Below are 18,753 nucleotides of genomic sequence, written 5' to 3'. Positions count from 1 at the left end.
TTTCTTCTTTGCCACTCACTACCAGGTGTTTCTGACTCGAGGGCCTTGCACTAGAACTAGAAACAGTTCTAGTTCCCTTTTGTCTGTGTCCTGTGCTAAAGTAGCCACAATCGCAGTTGTCCATTACAAAGATAAATAAATGCACTAAGTGCTGGTACAGGCTCTCTAAGGTAAAAAGGATCAGGACCTGGGAAGCAATTTATATCTGTGCACGAAAAGCAAAGGAAATATTCAACTTTTGGAAAATACACAGTTGGGGAAATGAGTTCTAGCGGCAGGAGTGGGACATGAGGGCCAGGTCACCTCAGTAATTACCACCTACCACAAATACATAAATAAATAAAAGAAAGGAAAAGCTCTGAGCTCTTCTATGGATTCAAATCCTATTGATTCTCTTTGATTAAAATTCAGAAATGTTTTGGGTAATAATGCATTAATGCCCATGAAATTTTTTTTTTTTTCGAGATGAAGTCATGCTCTGTCGCCCAGGCTGGAGTGCAGTGGCACAATCTCTGCTCACTGCAACCTCTGCCTCCCAGGTTCAAGCAATTCTCCTGCCTCAATCTCATGAGTAGCTGGGATTACAGGTGCCTGCCACCACTCTCGGCTAATTTTTGGATTTTCAGTAGAGACAGGGTTTCACCATGTTGGCCAGGCTGGTCTTGAACTCTTGACCTCATGATCCACCTGCCTCGACCTCCTGAAGTGCTGGGATTACAGGCGTGAGCCACTGTGCCTGACCAATGCCTATGAATTTTTAACATTAAATCATTCACCAGAGTAGCTAGGAGAGACCCTGGGAGAAAGGGACACAGAACTAACTTAGGATGGGGATTGGGGCAACTCAGCATGGAGCAAGACCCCCAAGAGTAGACAGGGTAAGGGGCCGGCACAGCGAGAAGACCTGGCCAGTGTGTGCTACGTGGGGTGTAGGGCAGGAGGCCAACAGTCCTCTTCTGGGAAAATCTCATCCCTCCCTGGCTCCCATTAGTCTATGCCAGTGACCCCACAGCTTCTTCTCCAGGCCAGATCTGTCCGGTGAACTCTGGACTCCTGTGAGCTCTATTCGATTTGAACCTGTTTCTAAACCTGCTTCTCTCCTCCCTGTGTTTTTGGACCCACTCACCAGCCTAATTGTCCGAGCTAGGTACCTGGACGTTGGGCCTGACCCCGCCTCCTCTCTCACCCACCAGGCTTAAGCATGCATCAAGCTGTCTCTCCACCTCCTCAGCAGCATTCCAGTCTCTCCATTACTGTCCATTCCTGTTGTTGTGCCCTAGGTCTGGCTCTCACCATTTAACACTGCATTACCTTGATAGACTCGTTGATTTCCTTCATTGAAGTCATCTTTCAAACCATTCTCTACCCTGCAGCTAGACTAAACTTTTTTTTTTTTTTTTTTTTTTTTTTTGAGACAGAGTCTGCTCTGTCACTCAGGCTGGAGTGCAATGGTGTGATCTTGGTTCATTGCAACCTCTGCCTCCTGTCTCAGCCGCCTGAGTAGCTGGGATTACAGGTGTGCACCACCGTGCCTGGCTAATTTTTGTACTTTTAGTAGAGACGGGGTTTCACCACGTCGGTCAGGCTGGTCTAGAACTCCTGACGTCGCGATCCACCCGCCTCAGCCTCCCAAATTGCTGGGATTACAGAGGTGAGCCACCATGCCTGGCCAGCTAGAATGAACTTCTAAAGCACAAATTGGATGTCCCGTTTGTATCTAACATTTATCTCGCTAGGATGAAGTCCATACTGGTGAGTGTAGCATGCCAGGCATCTTCAGGCTGATTCCTGTCACATCCCTACCCATGGCTCCCACATTCTGGTTATCATCAACACTTCCCTGAACACACGCTTTCTCTTGCTCTGGGCTCTTGCACTGTTGCCTCCACTACTGGGATTGCCTTCCTGCCTGCCCACACTTGGCAAGCTTCTATTTATCCTCCCAGGCCTCAGCTTGGGCCTCATCAAAAGGATTTCTACCCTCATTTCCCCATGAGACCAGCTGCCTCTCATTGCAGGCACAACACCTGAGCTTAACTGACAGCACTGGATGCCCTGTTCTGCAAGTGCAGAGCTGGGCTTCGACCCTGGGGACACTTCTACTCCTCAGTGTTTTACCTGACCAGAATGGACACTCAGTGTTATTTAACTTTTTTTTTTTTTTTTTAATTTTAGTAGAGATGGGGTTTCACTATGTTGGCCAGGCTGGTCTCGAATTCCTGACCTCAAGTGATCTTTTCTGCCCACTTTAGCCCCCTAAAGTGCTGAGATTACAGGCGTGAGCCACCAAGCCCGGCCCACACTAAGTGTTTGATGAAAGAAAGGAGTGAGGGAAAGAGGGGGTTTTCTGAGAGAGGAATAAAAGGTCTTCAAATCATACTTGGTCTATTTTCTCATTTTCCTAAATGCCAACCTCTTCCTTTCCCCCTTCTTGTTCATAGAGTCCATGACATGTGGCTTATAAATACAAATTAGTAAAGTATGGCTGGGGTAGGCCAGGCGAGGTGGCTCAGGCCTGTCACGCCAGCACTTTGGGAGGCTGAGCCTGGAGGATCTCTTGAGGCCAGTAATTCAAGACCAGCCTGAGCCACATAGTGAGACCTCGTCTGCAATAAATAAAAGTAGTCGAGTATAGTGGCACCTGCCTGTAGTCCTAGCTACTTGGGAGGCTGAGGCAGGAGGATTGCTTGAGCCTAGGAGTTTGAGACTGAGGCTGCAGTGAGCTATAATCGTGCCACTGCACTCCAGGCTGGGCAACACAGCCAGGGGCCTGTCTCTAAAAAGAAAAGAAATGTATGTCTGAGATGTCTTTTCTCATAAACCAGACTGATTACATAGGTGATGAAGGATTGGCTAGTGCTGAATAGTTGACACAGTTGAGAGTCATTCCTTTGAAGAAAAAAACAAAAAGCTCAAATCTACTTTACAAACAATTTATCACAGAGGTTAAGAGATCAGCGTTGCTCTCTGAGAGACCTGAGTTCAAGTCTTGGCTCTGCCATTTGCTATGACCTTGGAAAAATTAACCTCTTTAAGCCGTAGTTTCCCTACCTGTAAAATAAAGATCATAGTAGTATCTACCTCATAAGGTTTTTAGAGATTAGTAAAGGTATGTAAAGAATTTAGTACACTGCCTGGCACATAGTGACAAGAAATGTTGGTTCTTACAGTAATCAGTGGCAGTAGGACTCTGGACTTCTCTTTGATTTCAACATGCATCTCTCTTTCTCTTTGTCTCATAATTTGGCAATTTTTTTTTTTGAGACAGGGTCTTGCTCTGTTGTCCAGGCTGAAGTGCAGTGGGTTCAATCATAGCTCACTGCAGCCTTGAACTCCTGGGCTCAAGCAATCCTCCTGCCTCAGCCTCCCGAGTAGCTGGGACTACAGGCACACAGCACCACATGTCTGGCTATTTTTTTAATTTTTTGTAGAGACAGGCTTTTACTATGCTGACTAGGCTGGCCTTAAAGTCCTGGCCTCAAGCAGTCCTCCCACCTCAGCCTCCCAGAGTGCTGGGATTGCAGTGTGAGACTTCGCGCCTGAGCTATTTAGCAATTTTATAGTCAGATTCTGGACTGATGGGCCCCACTGATGGCTTCCCTCGACACTCTCCTTCCCAACTCCCATCTGACCTTCATCCTGCTCAATAGTGATTCAGCTCCCCACCCCTCCTTCACCAGCCTCTGCAGACTTCTGGGTCAGGAATTAGTCAACATTATCATAAAATCTTTGGATCCCTCCTTATGAGAAACAACATCTTAAATTCTGTTCCAACTTGAGAAAAGTCTCACAAGCTACATAGGAAAAGGAGCTGTTATCACACTCACCTGTAGGTATTTTATCTAAGTCATATAGTCTCAGGTACAAGTTATTACTAGGAACTGTTATAATTAATAAGCAAATGTGTGTTTATCATACTACACATCTGACAAGCCACATCTGTGGGGTTACCACCTTGTTTTACGTTTAAACATATTATTTTGCATTTTCGTGTTTTATGCAACTAAACCTTATCCTAATCAATATAAAATTCAACACCCACGAGTTGGATGATATATATAATAAAATCCAATTGTGTCATTGGCTTAGTGGAGAAGATCAGACATGGAGCAGTGATGAGCAGATATCATCAGTTGGAAAATTAGTGACCCTTGTTATGCTGTAGCAGAACATTTGATCAAAATTGTCATTTCCTGAATAATATAAAGCAAACAATGTGCAAACTGAAGATGTGGCTGGGGGAAGGGGTAAGAAGTGTAAAATTTTGGTTTGTATTGATTGCATCTTGCAGCTTTTAGCTAAGAGCTGTGATAAAGATATAAACTCATCTGGAGCTATCCTGCCTGCCAACAGAGATGGAAGGAAACATAGCTTTGTAAAGATTAGACTCTGCCTGTAATCTAAACTCAGCTATAAGTCCTGTAACTGGGAGTCTTGTAGGATGAAAAATACAGCTTCCAGTGAGTGCAAGCCCATCCAGCCTTGGCAGGAGATAAGGCTGTGGCCCCAGGCACTTTCTGAGCATCTTCCTAGGTTCCTTGCCAGACAATGGAAACAAGCCCAGACACAAAGATTAGATTAAGCGTGTTCCCATCTCACCCAACTTCTTTCTTCTTTCAAATGGTCTCAAGGCAGCCAGGCCAATTGGAGAGGGAAAGGATGGGCAGAGCATAAAGAGCTCTAAATAAAAGATCAGAGCCTTGGGGCCTGAGAAGTGTTTCTGACGCAGTGTTAGGCTGTAGTAACCCACACTCTGAATTGACTGGAAGCAAAGAGATTGGATGGAAGCTTCCTATGTTTGGACAGAAACCTCAAGCTTGGCCTGCAAAAACTTTGATTAGTCAACTCTGAAAAGAATTCCTGGGAACCTGCACCTGCACAAGCAAGAAGTTGGCTGTGGAAACCATGCAGCTTCAAGATGATCCTATCTCCAATGCCCAGGGCTCAGATATAGCCATAGAGGAAAACTGACAAGGAAGAACCCGAGAGGGCAAAGCCAGAGGCCATGGGGGCAATGGACAAGAGAGTTCCTCCAAGGCAGCAGCTCAATCAAGGAATGACCTTCTCTGCCAGCAAAGGGAGTCTTTGCCATTCCTATCCAGCAGGATTTGATCATTGCTATGGACCAAAACCTGCAATATTTCTCTCTTCCTTTTTCTTTTCTTTTCTTTTCTTTTTTTTTTTTTTTTTTTTTGAGACAGGATCTTTGTCACCCAGGCTGGAGTGCAGTGGTGCAATCTTGGCTCACTGCAACCTCTGCCTCCTGGGCTTAAATGACCCTCCCACCTCAGTCTCCCAAGTAGCTGGGACTACAGGCACATGCCACCACACCTGGCTAATTAAAAAAAAAATTTTTTTTTATTTTTTATAGAGACGAGGTTTCACTATGTTGCCCAAGCTGGTCTTGAATTCCTGGGCTCAAGTGATCTGAGTAATCCCAAAGTGTTGGGGTTACAGGCATGAGCCACCACATCCAGCCTTTCCCTGCTTTTCTAATGTGAGTTTTTCTGTGTGTCTGCTTATTCTGCTCCTATGCCAGCAATTATATTGCATGTAAATGCAGCTAACATTTTTTGGTTTGCAAATTACCAGACCATGAGGAGGCACATGCAGACGTGATTGAGCACATCACCTAGAGATTCTGGACTTTGAGTGAGATGCACTAACTGGATGGGAAATGCCTGGGTCTACACAGGGGCAGAAGAGTATTCATGAGTATATCTGCCAGAGGAGCAGTCTACGGCATCTACTACTAGCTGCCTTCCAAAACCTACTCTTTGCTTCTCCTTTAGCAAAGAAATCCTGATTTTTACCCAGGCACATTGCTGCCCAGCTAGAAATCTGTATTTCCCTGCTTCCTTGACCATTAGGTATGGTCAGATAATTAGATTCTGGCCAATGAGATAAAAGTAGTTGGGTTGCAAGGAGCTGCCTGGAAGTGTTCGTAAAAGAGTAGAGCCATGCCCTGCCCTTCCCTTCTCCTTCCTGCTGATTTGAACTTAGAAACAGGGATGTTCTGGGGGAGCTGCAGCCGGCATCTGGAACTATGAGGATGAAGGGCACAGAGAAAGCAATGGAGCATGATGATGTCATGGAGCTACCAAAGCAGCTCTGGACTGCTTATCTCTAGGTTTCTTTCAACTGAGAGAGAAATGAAATTTAATCTTATGTAAGCCTTTGTCTTTTGCAGTTTTCTGCTATGAAGCTGAATGTAACCATGATTGGTAGCCTCTCCATGCATGATTTGGCCAATTGAACTTTAAGACTATGGAGAAGGTGATTTAATGGTGTGGATTTGACATCTGGTCCATGGATCAGTTGAACTATTTCCTGGGAGGTTGAAAAGAAATACCTGTGTTGTGCTTCCTTTAGCTTTAGAAATAGCCAGGGTTAGACTGAATTAGAATGCAAGCCTGATTAATTTTCATGATTGAAAAAAATTTCATAATATTTTGCCCAATTAAAATGATCATAGAGGCCGGGTGTGGTGGCTCACACCTGTAATCCCAGCACTTTGGGAGGCTGAGGCAGGTGGCTCACTTGAGGTCAAGAGTTGGAGACCAGCCAGGCCAACATGGTGAAACCCCGTCTCTACTAAAAATACAAAAATTAGGCAGGCATGGTGGCGCACGCCTGTAATCCCAGCTACTCCAGAGGCCGAGGCAGGAGAATCGTTTAAACCCGGGAGGCGGAGGTTGCAGTGAGCAGAGATCACACCACTGCACTCCAGCCTAGGTGACAGAGCAAGACTCCATCTCAAAAAAAAAAAAAAAAAAAAAAAAAGATTTTAGAGTATATGCCCTTTCCACCTTTCCAACAGATGCCATTCTGCCTGCTGTGGATACAGAGAAGAGAAACTAGAGGCCATGGTTTTGGCAGAAGCAGCTCTATCACCCACACTTTCCGGTCTAGTCAGTGTCCAGTATTAGAAAGAAAGATTAGAAAGAAGATGTGGCTTCCCTTGTCTGATAATTTATAAAAAGGACTCATCAGAAAAGTAGTCAAATTTAGTATATATTAGATTCAATGCTATGGTTATTTATGTTACTTTCTATGAGCTTACATTGGGTTTCTCAACCTAGGCACTACTGACATTTGGACCAGATGATTCTTTGTGGTGGGGGCTGTCCTGAGAATCACAGGATGTTCAGCAGCTTCCCTGGCCTCGACACTCTACATTCTAGTAGCAATGCCCTCTGCCCTAGCTGTGACAACTAAAATGCCTCCAGACATTGCCAAGTGTCCCCTGGCGGTGAAAACTGTACCCAGGTTGAGAAGCACTGGCTTGACATGAGGCTCAAGGCTCACACCGTGTTGTTCTGTGATACACAGAGCCTGCCGTTAGCACACGTGTGGGATGAGGAGAAGCAACCAGTTGGTGTAGTTGGGAAACAGGAACCAAGTACATTTTAGCACCTGTTCTTGATAGATAACTTCAAGAATAGCTATAATTTAGTAAGTATCTAATAAAAGTCAGACACTCTCCTTCGTAATTTCACATGTACTGCTTTTTTTGGGAAATTTTTTTTAAAGTATAGGAAAGTACAATAACACTTCTCCTGTTTCCTTCCCCATTTCCTTTCCATCAGAAATTTAGTATGTATCAATTACTTTTTTGTTTTGTTTTGTTTTGAGACAGAGTTTCACTCTTGTTGCCCAGGCTGGAGTGCGATGGCGTGATCTCGGCTCACCACAACCTCTGCCTCCTGGGTTTTAGCGATTCTCCTGTCTCAGCCTCCCGAGTAGCTGGGATTACAGGCATGCACCACCTTGCCCAGCTAATATTGTATTTTTTAATAGAGACAGGGTTTCTCCACGTTGGTCAGGCTGGTCTCGAACTCCTGACCTCAGGTGATCTGCCTGCCTTGCCTCCCAAAGTGCTGGGATTACAGGTGTGAGCCACCACGCCCGGCCTCAATCACCTTTTTATGCTTTTACTAGGTAGAAATACATCTATAAATATTTAATGTTGCTTTGGGTATTTAAGAATATTTATATAAGTGGTATCATACTGTATAAAACTATATGTTGCTTTGGGTATTTAAGAATATTTATATAAGTGGTATCATACTGTATAAAACTATCCGTGGCATTTTTTCTTTTTAACTCAACATTTTTTTTTTTTTTTTTTTTTTGAGACAGAGTTTCACTCTTGTCACCCAGGCTGGAGTGCAATGGCAAGATCTCGGCTCACTGCAACCTCTGCCTCCCAGATTCAAGTGATTCTTCTGCTTCAGCCTCACAAGTGGCTGGGATTACAGGTGCCTGCCACCATGCCCAGCTAATTTTTTGCATTTTTAGTAGAAACAGGGTTTTGCTATGTTAGCCAAGCTGGTCTTGAACTCCTGACCTCTGGTCATTCACCCACCTCAGCCTCCCAAAGTGCTAGGATTACAGGAGTAAGCCACTGTGCCTGGCCTCAACATTGTTTTCATTTTATTTTATTTTATTTTAATTATTTAATTATTTATTTATTTATTTTTGAGACAGAGTTTTGCTCTTGTTGCCCAGGCTAGAGTGCAAGGGCGTGATCTCGGCTCACCGCAACCTCCGCCTCCCAGGTTGAAGCGATTCTCCTGCCTCAGCCTTCCAAGTAGCTGGGATTACAAGCATGTGCCACCACGCCCAGCTAATTTTGTGTTTTTAGTAGAGATGGGGTTTTTCCATGTTGGTCAGGCTGGTCTTGAACTCCCAACCTCAGGTGATCCGCCTGCCTCGGCCTCCCAAAGTGCTGGGATTACAGGCGTGAGCCACTGCGCCCGGCCACAACATTGTTTTTAATAATTCCTTGATGTTGCTACGTATAAATCTGGTTCCTTTGTTTATACTGCACATATTGTTCCATTGTAGTTTATTTATCCATTCTTCTACACACAGACGTTTGAGCTAGTTCCAGCTAATCTCTACTATAGAGCAACACTGCAGTAAACATCTTTATTTGTCCTTTCACACATGTACAAGTGTTTCTTCAGAAGTAGAATTGGGTCAGAGGTTGTACTCATTTTTTACCTTGCTGGATAATGCCAAATTTTTCTCCAAAAGTGATTGAATAAATTTGCATTCCCACTAATAGTGCATGAGAATCTTTGGTTTCCCACAATCCTCTCTAACACTTGGTTTTATCAAAATTCTAAAGTTTTTCTAATCATATGGGACAGTGAAATGATTTGTGGGAGTGAAATGTGGATTTATTTGCATTTACATGTTTGTGGTAAAGTTGTACAACTTTTCCTGCGTTTGTTTTATTTTTACTTTTACTTATTACTACTTTTTTAAGACAGAGTCTCACTCGGTCACCCACGCTGGAGTGCAATGGTGTAATCTTGGCTCACTGCAACCTCTGCCTCCCAGGTTCAAATGGTTCAAATGATTCTTGTGCCTCAGCCTCCCTAGCAGTTGGGATTACAGGTGTGCACCACCATGCCTGGCTAAATTTATTGTATTTTTAGTAGAGATGGGGTTTCACCATGTTGGCCAGGCTGGTCTCTAACTCCTGGCCTCAAGTGATCCATTTGCCTCGGCCTCCCGAAGTGCTGGGAGCCATACAGCCCAGCCTGTATTTGTTGACTACAGCAGTTTCTTCTGTAAATTGTTGTATGTATCATTTACTCATTTTTTATTGTATTTTCTTTAAAGTTTATTTAAAATAATTTTAGTATGTTTTGTATATTAATGCTTTGTTTTTCATGTTGCAAACACTTTCTTTTAGGCTTTTGACTTTTTAAATTTTTTCTAAGATGTCTGTTATTGTGTTGAAATTTTTAACTTTCATGTAATTCAATTTATGTTTTTAAACATTTGTCCGTTTTGGATCTTATTTAAGAAACCATTTCCAGCTGGTGCGATGGCTCACACCTGTAATCCCAGCACTTTGGGAGGCCAAAGTGGGCAGATCACAAGGTCAAGAGATCGCGACCATCCTGGCCAACATGGTGAAACCCTGTCCCTACTAAAAATACAAAAATTAGCCAGGCGTGGTGGTGTGTGCCTGTAGTCCCACCTACTTGGGAGACTGAGGCACCCAGCTATTTTTTTTTTTTTTTGAGACGCAGTTTTATAACATGATCTCAGCTCACTGCAACCTCCGCCTCCCAGTTTCAAGGGATTCTCCTGCCTCAGCCTCCTGAGTAGCTGGGATTACAGGCATGCACCACCATGCTAATTTTGTATTTTTAGTAGACACGGGGTTTCACCATGTTGGCCAGGCTGGTCTCAAACTCCTGACCTCAGGTGATTCACCCACCTTGGCCTCCCAAAGTGCTGGTATTACAGGCATGAGCCACTGCGCCTGGCCCCTTTTGTTTAATTTTTGTTGCAAATATTTCTTAAGTTTGTCATTTTTGGTCTGTGACATTGTTGTGTTTTACATCTTTTTGTGTGTGTGTAATGAAATCTATCAATTTCCCCCATCATTCCTTCTGTGACTTTTATACTTAGAAAGCTTCTACTTGTCTCAAATCAGTTAAAGTCACATATGGTTTCCTTTAGAAAAAATTTTAAAATTGTCTTTACAACTTGTTTTTCATCATATAAAAAGATGTTTATTATTATTTTTAAAGACAGTACAAAGGAGTTTAACATGAAAAGAAATCCCCTTCTTTTCCTCTCAATTTCAATCTCTGCTCCCCAGAGGTAATCACTGTTAGCAGTTTCTTGGGTATCAATTCCAGAATATTTTGTGAATATCAAGCATAAACAGGAGTCACAGTAACAGACTATTTAGGGAACTCGTTCTGTCATCTCAGAGTTGCTTGTCCCATCAGTGTATTTTGTTTACCACTATATCGATAAACAAAGCACTTGAAACATGATAGATGTAATTTGTTGAATTAAGTGAATTAGCAGATGAAAAATTTCTGAGACTGTCTTTTGCAAAGAGAGGATTCATGTTTACTCCTTTTCAATATTTCATGTGCACTTACTCTTAATGTCTACGCTCCTCCTGCTAATTCTATGGGTTATGAGGGGAAAAAAAGCTAAGTTGCTAATAAAGTGCGTAGCAGAAAAAAAAAAAAAAGCTGAGTAGCATTGGCTTTAATGTCTCTCTACTCCTAGGGAAGTTGCTAGGTGATTCTGCAAACCTCACCAAGAGGCCACCAAATCGGCCCTGCAGCCACGTCCCCTGCACCCTCCTGACCTATATAAGCAGAGGCTAGGAAGGCTGTGGGAGGATTCCCTGGAGCAGGCAGTAGTCAGTCTAGGGCAAGGGTTCTTTGTCCATCCTTGGCAGGTTGCGAACATGAATGGGAAAAATATTCCATCCTTATTTTCACTATCTTCTATCTGAAATGTTGCATTTCCCCCAATTATGAATGTAGGCAACAAACTATAGTAGTACTAGCACCAACTGTAACTTAGTCTCTAGTGGAAAGCACACGTGTTTTCATATTACATACAGCTGTTGCAGATATAGCAAAATACCTTTATACTCATCACTAGTTAGAAATCACTGTTAGATCTTGTCATATTATGTTTTAATAAAGCATCATCTAAGTGAAAGAAGCCAGACGCAGAAGGACAAGCACTACATCATTTCACTTGAGGAATATAAAATAGTCAAACACATAGAAGCAGAGAGCGGAATGATGGTTGCCAGGGGCTGGGGGAGTGGGAAACAGGAGGTGTTGGTCAAAGGGTACAACACTTCCCTTATGCAAGATGAATGAGTTCTAAAGAGCTACTGGAGAGCATGCTGTCTATAGTTAACAGAACTTGCATACTTGAGCATTTACCAAGGGGGTAGATCTTAACTGTTAAGTGCTCTCATCCCCCCTCCCTCTCTCTATCACGTGCACACATGCACATAAATACAGAGGGCAGGGGGAACCTTTTGGAGATGATGGATATGTTTATAACATAAATTGTGGTGATAGTTTCATGGGGGTACACTTATACATTAAATATGTACAACTTTTTTTTTTTTTGAGATGGAGTTTCACTCTTGTTGCCCGTGCTAGAGTGCAGTGGAACGATCTCAGCTCGCTGCAACCTCCACCTCCTGGGTTCAAGTGATTCTCCCACCTCAGCCTCCTGAGTAGTTGGGATTACAGGTGTGCACCACCAAGCTTGGCTAATTTTTTTGTACTCTTAGTAGAGATGGGGTTTCACCATGTTGGCCAGGCTGGTCTCGAACTCCTTTCCTCAAGCGATCTGCCCACCTAGGCCTCCCAAAGTGCTAGGATTACAGTCATGAGCCACTGTGCCTGACCTGAATATGTACAGCTTTTTGTATGTCAATTATATCCTAACAAAGTGATTTTTTTAAAAAAGAAGCATTATTACTAGAGTACACATTTTCAAATGATTGTGATAACTGCATTTCAATGTAATTGATAACCTTTGTAGTCCTGTATATTTTATTTTATAAACTTAAAAACGTCTTTTTTTTTTTCTTTTTTTTGAGACAGAGTTTCGCTGTTGTTGCCCAGGCTGGAGGGCAACGATGTAATGAATCTCAGCTCACCGCAACCTCCGTCTCCCGGGTTCAAGTGATTCTCCTGCCTCAGCCTCCTGAATAGCTGGGATTACAGGCATGTGCCATGACGCCCGGCTGATTTTGTATTTTTAGTAGAGACAGGGTTTCTCCATGTTGGTCAGGCTGGTCTTGAACTCCCGACCTCAGCTGATCCGCCCGCCTCGGCCTCCCAAAGTGCTGGGATTACAGGCGTGAGCCACTGCGCCCGGCCAAAAACATCATTCTAAGGAGTCCACAGCTTCACCAGACCACCAAAGGGACCCAAGCGCAGGAAAGATGTAAAGGGAGAGTGTGGTGTGGGGTGATTCCCCTACGGGCTCATTCCCCTATGGGCTCTTCCTCGCCAGATGGACTCCAAGCTTGCCACTGGGAGAAACCAAGACCTACCTGTAAACCGGGAGGCTGCTGTGCCCCGCTTTGCTCACTGCTCACGGAGATGCTGGGATCTGAAGGCCCATCTGGTGCTGACACTAGCAGAGAATAATGAGAAAGTTTCTGAGACAGGTGGACCCGTCCTCCTCCCCATCCCCATCTTCCCTCCATCCCCATCCCCCAACTTCCCATCCCTGTGCCCTCCCCTTCCCCCTCACTGAATTAGGAGTCTGACTGAACATAGAAACTGGTCTCTCCTTTTCATCTAGAGAATTCTGAATGCAAAAGTCTTGCTGGCGCAGCCTGTCCCAGCGGGATGAAGAGAAAGCGGAGAGAGCAGTTACACTCTCCCCATCTGGAATGTGGAGTGGAAGGATGTGCTGTGGGCCAAGTGAATGCAGCAGACAGTGACTCAGGCCATCTGGCTGGTGCCCCACCCAAGGTGGCTGGCTGGTGGGGAGCCCCCTGCATCATGTCCCCCAGGCTGTGATGGGGATGGCTGGGCGGGAGCCTAGGAGTGGGACTCTGAGATGACCCAGTATGCATCAGACAACAGTGCCCTGGAGAGACCCTCAAAGGTCTCTTGAGCCCACACAAGGGGACCCTCCCAGAGAGAGAGCTCGACTGTCAGGACAGCTGCATGACTTACATAAAGGCACCTTTCCCCTAGTCCTTTCCCCTCCCTTCCCCACAACTCCAGAGGGGAAACAACAGAGAGAGGGCTGGGCGTGGTGGCTCATGCCTGTAATCCCAGCACTTTGGGAGGCTGAGACGGATGGATCACCTGAGGCCAGGAGTTAGAGACCAGCCTGGCCAACATGGTGAAAGCCCGTCTCTACTAAAAATACAAAAATTAGCCATCACCTGTAATCCTAGCTACTTGTGTGGCTGAGGCAGGAGAATGGCTTGAACCCAGGAAGCAGAGGTTGCAGTGAGACGAGATTGTGCCATTGCACTCCAACCTGGGCAACAGAGTGAGACTCTGTCTCAAGAAAAAAAAAAAAAAAAAAAAAGAAGAAAAGAAAAAGAGAAAGAAACTGCAGAGAGACAGGAGAAGAGGAGTAAAATGCAGAAGGAGCAAACAGCCCACCTTCCAAAACAGGGACTGCAAGCCTGGCCTTAGGTGGAGGGGAAAAGCCTTTAAATGAATATAAAATTAATCTTTGCCTTCACTTACTGAAATTTTCATACCTGAGATGGAGTCTTAATGACCAGAATGAAGTTTTTCTTAAAACTGAGTGACTAAAAGGGTGTCTGTTCAGCCCAAGGAGTAAGGAAGGGGACAAAAATTTGGAGATTTGGAGCCAGAGGTTGAAGAAAGTATTTAATGGTGTGCACTAAACAATTTAGACTAGTCTTCTGTAATATTTATCCATTTGTTCTCTGTCTTTTTAAAAACACATAACCACTCACTTTTTTCTTTTCTTTTTTTTTTTTACTTTATCTGAGTCACATACATTTTTACGGTTTCATTTTTTAAAAAACATGTAACTTTTTAATCCAACTGGAATTGATTTTGCCCTGCTGTGGCAGAACAGGGACATGGCTTTTACCCTGAGGTTAGGATTGCAGTGTGTCCAGGAAAGCCCTGGATTGTCACTGCATGCTACCTGGGAGGTTTCAGTGAAGAGTCACTGACATTCCTCTTGAAACTTGCAGGGCTCTGCTTGATCATCATCGGGCAGGCTACTGCTCAGGCCCTGGCGAAGGAGAGGAAAGCACAGCCGCTCAGTCACCGGGAGGGAGACACTCGTGTGTGCGGGAATATGTACCCAGAGCTTTGAGGGAACGTGCTTCCTGGCTCTGGGCCACACAGGCTGAACAGCAGTTGGAGGCTGACTGCCTCAGGTAGCTGAAGCAGAATGCTGAGGAATAGGATGGATTTGCTGATGTTTCTTGGAGGATCCGAAGTAGCTTTCGCTGTTCTGCTCTCTCCCACTCTGCAGTGCTGCAGGGACTCCTCACCACTTCTGTCGTCCCTGTTCAGCCAAATACTCCATCTAATCCTGCTATCTCTGCCTGTCTTCAGGCCTCTACCTTTTCTTTCATTTTCCTTTTCAAACTTAAATCTGTTTTCCTCCCTTTCATTTGCTTATCTATTGCTTTCTCCTTATTTTTTCTCATTACCTTTTTTTTTCCCTCAAAATTTAAGGGATACTGAGAATCCTCCCCCTGCCTTTTTTTTTTTTAAAAAACAGGATCTCTCTCTGTTGCCTAGGCTGGAGTGCAGTGGTGCAACCAAAGCTCATTTGCTGCCTCAACCTCCCAGGCTCGAGCAATCCTCCCACCTCAGCCTCCTGAGTAGCTATGACTGTAGGCATTCACCACTATGCCCAGTGAATTTTTTATTTTTTAATGTTTTTGTAGAGATGGGGTCTTGCTATGTTGCTCATGCTGGTCTTGAATTTCTTGCCTCAAGTGATCCTCCAGCCTCTGCCTCCCAATGTGCTGGATTACAGGCATAAGCCACAGTGCCCAGACATTTCTTCCCATTAAATTAAATTAATTAATTAATTTAGAGACAGGGTCTGGCTCTGTTGCCCAGGCCGGGGTGCAGTGGCACAATCAGAGCTCACTACATTTGCAATCTCTGGGGCTCAAGCAATCCTCCCGCCTCAGCCTCCTGAGTAGCTGGGATTACAGGTGCATGCCACCGCACCTGGCTAATTATTGTATTTTTAATAGAGATGGGGTTTCACTATGTGGGCCAGGCGCTGGTCTCAAACTCCTGACCTCAAGTGATCTGCCTACCTCAGCCTCCCAAAATGCTGGGATTACAGGCATGAGCCACCACGCCCGGCCAGGAGGCAACATTTCAAGAAATGTTTTGTGGATCCACAATGGAAGGATGAGATACAGAGGGAGCCAGGGGCACCTGACATAGACCCTGGAATTCTTACCATTTGAATTAGATCATGATAGCCCCTTTTAAAGGCATGCTGGTTATTTAGGTAGTTTAATACACTAGCACCGTTTAATACTGTAAGAAGGATTTATGTCTTAACTACTCATAAAGATGAAAATAGGTTGGGAGATCCATGATTTATGTGAACACGTCATGTGAAAAAGACCTGGAGGCTTCAGTTAGCTACAAGATTTGTATAAGCTGAAGGTGTTAAGTGGTCTTGAAAAAGACAAATACAATCGTAGAATGTATTACCAGAAGTGTAATGTTCCGGACACAGGAGATGCCAGCAATGGAGTATTCGCACTAGTCAGCATAGCACACTCAATGCTGAGCATTGTTACAGAATGAGCAAAGGAATACCTGCACTTGTTCCAGGCCCAGACGTTGAAAACATGCAAAGAAGAAGCAAACAACAGTGTTACCGGTAATCTCATCATTCCAAACAACCACGTTTAACTTTTTTTGGAAGTATTTTTCCAGCGTATTTGCTAAATAGGTGCTAAAAATTAAGAGGGACAGCAAGGCGGAATGTTTGCAGAGGAAAGTCACCAGAACGGGGTGGGGATTGAGGCATTGAATTGCAACTGTGTAAAGAGCTATGTCAGGCAAGGGAGGGAGGCCAACTCTTCTGTGTTGTTTCAGAGAATACTATTGAAATCACAGAGATAGGGAGGACCCTGCAAGGGGATGCTGAAAGAGGTATGTTCTTTTTTTTTTTTTTTTTGAGATGGAGTTTTGCTCTTGTTGCCCAGGCTGGAGTACAATGGCGCAATCTCGGCTCACTGCAACCTCCGCCTCCTGGGTTCAAGTGATTCTTCTGCCTCAGCCTCCCCAGTAGCTGGGATTATAGGCATGCAGCAGCACGCCAGGCTAATTTTGTATTTTTAGTAGAGACGGGGTTTCACCATGTTGGTCAGGCTGGTCTCAAACTCCTGACCTTGTGATCTGCTCGCCTCAGCCTCCCAAAGTTCTGGGATCACAGGCATGAGCCACTGTGCCTGGCCAATCTTCACATTTCCTTGACTCTTCACTCTGCCTCTGTAGGAGAACTCAGCTTAGCTCATGAACAAGACTTTAAAATGGACTTGCTGAGCAGGAAGACATTTGGTGCCAGTACTGGAACCGTTATGCTTTGTCTCCAAAGAATTTCTTTCCCTCACTTGGAAGCATGTAAATGATATTACCTAATTATAGAATCTCAGAAAAACACAGAATTAAATCTCTATGGTTGCTTCTGTAGCTTACCCCCAGCAAAGGTTTGTAATCTCAGGCTGGTTTCACTGTGCCACCCAGAACCCATCTTTATCATTTTCCAGACTAGCAGTGGTTGGAGACACTTGTTCTGGTAATATCTCCAGCAAAGCCTCATCAGAAAAAATATATTTCTTGTAAGAAAATTGTCTGATGCTTTCAGAATAGAAAAGCTTTTGGGTTTTTGGATGTTTCAAGGTACCTGCACTATTGTCTCTACCTTTTGTTTTTTTGAGACAGTCTCACTTTATGGCCCAGGCTGGAGTACAGTAGCGTGATCGTGGCTCACTGCAACCTCCACTGCCCAGGCTCAAGTGATTCTCCCACCTCAGACCCCTGAGTAGCTGGGACCACATACATGCACCACCATGCACAGCTAATTTTTGTATTTTTTGTAGAGACAGGATTTCACCCTGTTGCCCAGGCAAGTCTCAAACTCCTGACCTCAAGTGATCCACCCACCTTGGCCTTCCAAAGTGCTGGGATTACAGACATGAGCCACCATGCCCAGCCTCTACCTTTTAATCCTAATCAAAATGTGATTTGGTCATTGTTTTTTTTAGATGATGGATTTCTAATTACTTAAGGAATGGGCCTTCTGCATGTGAACATGTGAGGACTTCACGGATCCATGCCTAGGTGTGACAAATATTCTCTTCTCTAAAGCAATGTATAACCTGGGAGTAATCCCAGTTGGTTTGGGCTTTAGATTTGCCAGAGGTCTGAGAAGGTATCAAGGTCTAGAAATGTGGATGTGGGTTTTGCATGCTCAGTCGACTTGTTGATTCTGGTGTGTGTATATGCACGCAAAGTTTCAGAGAAAGTAGATTGGAAAAAGGCTTGAAAAAAGCCTGAGCAAAAACAGGCTGTAGGGCCTCTTTAGGACCTTGCTGCACGCCAGCACAAGAGATAGTCTGTTTGGGGGAATTTCAGGGGTGGAAAAAAGATGCTACAGAGCTGGGTTTATGTGTTTGGAGAAGAGGGAATTTTATCCCACTCTGTTGCTGACCTGCTGACTCTGCTGTAACTGATGAGTTTCTGTGCCTGACTACCACACCGGGCTGAGTAGGCAGACAGAAGACATTAAACAAGGGTTAAGTTGAATTCGTTTGATCCTAAGAGGGAGACTGGGACCTGGGAGGAAAGATCTTTGGGAAGGCGTGTGCTGGGACTGGGCTTGGGAAGTAGAACCGAGACCAGACTGAAGCCTGGGTACACCCTGGTATGTACTAAATTAGTGGAATGGCATGGAACTGTGCAAATAGTTAAAGCTGGATTGTAGAGAAGTCATTGTTTCACTTCAGATGGCCAACTGACCTTGAGAACTGGAGTGGGTACAATATGGCAAACTGCACAGAAAGGGCCCTGAGCCCATGACATCGCTTTGAAGGATGACACTTTCCGATCTCTTTACAACCGAAAGCAGAAAGCTATCCTGGTCACTGAAGCCCTGTGTCCGGGGGCTTGCTGGAATTCCTTGACAAGTCTCCAGTAAAATGGACTTCCTTTCCCTTTAATAAGCAAGAGTCCAAGATTCCTCGTCAGGTGTGCAGGGGAATCTGTCCTTTCTGGGGACCTCTGAAGAGTTTAATTAACTGATTTCTCAGTGCCTGGCTTTCCTCATCTTTTCCATTTTTCAGTTCAGCCACTAGTGTTCAGGACCTGGAAGCAATAATTAAAAATGTTTTAGAAGCAAGCGGGATGGAAGAGGAAGCCCGTGCAAGGACGGGGGAGTGAAGAGGAGGAA

General features: G+C 44.5%; 1 protein-coding gene across 1 annotated transcript in view; it reads right to left on the bottom strand.

The window, feature by feature from the left end:
• The window catches only part of CDYL (chromodomain Y like), a 253,277-nt gene that overhangs the window by 212,346 nt on the left and 22,178 nt on the right, over positions 1-18,753 (bottom strand). Inside the window, exon 3 of the mRNA XM_054493303.2 lies at positions 12,863-12,945. The gene's annotated coding sequence lies outside the window, so the exon portion shown is untranslated. The remainder of the gene's footprint in view (positions 1-12,862; positions 12,946-18,753) is intronic.

Source organism: Pongo pygmaeus, chromosome 5 (assembly GCF_028885625.2).
Source record: "Pongo pygmaeus isolate AG05252 chromosome 5, NHGRI_mPonPyg2-v2.0_pri, whole genome shotgun sequence".
Lineage (NCBI taxonomy): Eukaryota > Metazoa > Chordata > Mammalia > Primates > Hominidae > Pongo > Pongo pygmaeus.
This window is presented reverse-complemented; position numbering and strand designations above follow the sequence as displayed.